Source organism: Phocoena phocoena, chromosome 12 (assembly GCF_963924675.1).
Source record: "Phocoena phocoena chromosome 12, mPhoPho1.1, whole genome shotgun sequence".
NCBI classification, from domain to species: domain Eukaryota; kingdom Metazoa; phylum Chordata; class Mammalia; order Artiodactyla; family Phocoenidae; genus Phocoena; species Phocoena phocoena.
In genome coordinates this window covers 79,354,364-79,356,568 of record NC_089230.1, presented here as the reverse complement: position 1 = coordinate 79,356,568, position 2,205 = coordinate 79,354,364, and positions in this window count along the sequence as shown.

Here is a 2,205-nt window from a genome sequence, read left to right as displayed (position 1 = left end):
CCAAAGGGAAGATGACAGCCTCCTACAAGAGGTCAATGAAGATCTGACCTAGTCTCAGAATTAAAGGAAACAGCCCATCTTTCATTATACTAATGGAACATTTATAATTGGAAACCAGTGATCACATAATTAAAAACCAAAAATGAAAGCCATACAAGTATATACATACACACACATTTATTATATTCTAGCACTAAGGCTGCAGAATCTAATACTGTGATCTCCTCTTCCTCTGGCAAACTTCATGTGTGCTTTGAAATACCCATTTCAGTAGACAGCTCTCTAGTTTCCAAGCAATTTAATTGTAAACATTTAATCATGACCGCCCTCTGGTGTATTATACTAAGATAAACATTTAGAAAATGTCTTATGTTTTGATTGGTTTTCCTCACTAATGAGTTCTTCAAAATATCCCTGACTTGGAGTTGCTTTAAAATAAATATATATATATATATATTAGAAACAACTGTAAAACTATAATTTCAATAGAGACAGGCAGTCAGAGCAGATACATGGTCAGCTTCATGGGAATCACAGAGGAGAGAGAGAGAGAGAGAATAAAAAATCGCCAATCATTAAGATGCAGATTTACCAAACATAACCAGTGAATCAGCAGTGTTCACACAGAATAAAGGCTATGAGGGAACCAACTAGTACAGTTGTCCTAAGTACTTTTTTCTTCTTTCCCCATCTAAGAAGTAACATGGTACATAGCAGATTTAAAAAATGGGATTCTAGGGGCTTCCCTGGTGGCGCAGTGGTTGAGAGTCCGCCTGCCGATGCAGGGGACACGGGTTCATGCCCCGGTCCGGGAAGATCCCACATGCCGCGGGGTGGCTGGGCCCGTGAGCCGTGGCCGCTGAGCCTCCACGTCCGGAGCCTGTGCTCTGCAACGGGAGAGGCCACAACAGTGAGAGGCCCGTGTACCGCAAAAAAAAAAAAAAAAAAAAAAAAGGATTCTGAATAAGATAGATTTTGATTTGGGATCAGGTTCAAACATAACTGCTGTGTGTTTGATCTCCCCTTAACTGTATTTCCTCAGCTTCTAGTTCTTGCTAATAACAGTAACAACAACTGTCTGGAACAGAATGTTCACCTGCTAGTTTCTGTTTAGACTTTTGGATAAATCAATGCTATGGTTATCAGACTGTGTTGTGTAACATGAAACCAGAAATAAAGCCACCTGGACCTTGAGTGTAGGAAGAGGGCCAGGTGTTGTGTTGGTCACGGGGGAAGAGGTAGCCACTGCTGCCGTCTTTCTCCAGCTCCCTGTGTTTCAACAACACTGGTCTTCTATCTGCAATTAAAGACGCAAAGCAACTTCCCTTTCCCCTCAATGCTTTTCTCCTGAGTTTTAGCACAGTAGACCCCTTCTTTTCTGGTCTTGTTTCAAATGACACTTCCTCTGAGGCCTTTTCTAGCTTCCACTCCGGCACTTTTCCTGAGATCACACTGTTGATTCCTTTACAGCCGTTCCCATTGTAGACCATTACCATGCTTATGAATTGATTTACTGTCTACGTCCACTGACTAGAATGTAAGTTCCATAGAACAGCTTGCCGGTCTAGTTCACACTTGTATTCTCAGAGCTGAGAACAGTGCCTTACACAAAGTAGGCTTTCAATAAGTAATTGTTGGATGGATGGATGGATGGATGGATGGATGGATGGCTGGATGGGTGGATGGGTGGATGGGTGGATGGGTGGATGGGTGGATGGATGGATGGAGAAGGGCAAGGTCTAAGTGGCTGATGAGTAAAACTCCACCTCTGTTCATAATCCGACCACTTTCCATTGCCTCCATCACTCCTTACCTGAATAGCTGCACGAGGCTTCCTGATGGGTCTGCCTGCTTCTACCCTGGGTCCCCTATGCTCTATTTCAACATGACAGCCAAGCCAGTCCTCTTTAGAACATATAAGTCTCTCTTCTGTGAGAAACTCTGCAATGGCTCCCCATACCGCTCAGAGTAAAAGCCCAAGTCCTGACAATAGCCTGCAAGGCCCTCCTTGGTGCGACCGCTTCTTACCTCTCCGCCTTGTCCTCTCCCACTCGGTCAGCCATAACTGCTCCTGCCTTCGTGTTCTTGAACATGCTGGGCACATGAGGGCACCCGCTCTAAGCTACTCCCTCTTTAATGCCCTTTCCCTATATATCTGCTTGACTAGCTCCCTCACCTCTACAGTTTTTATCTAAATCTAACCAC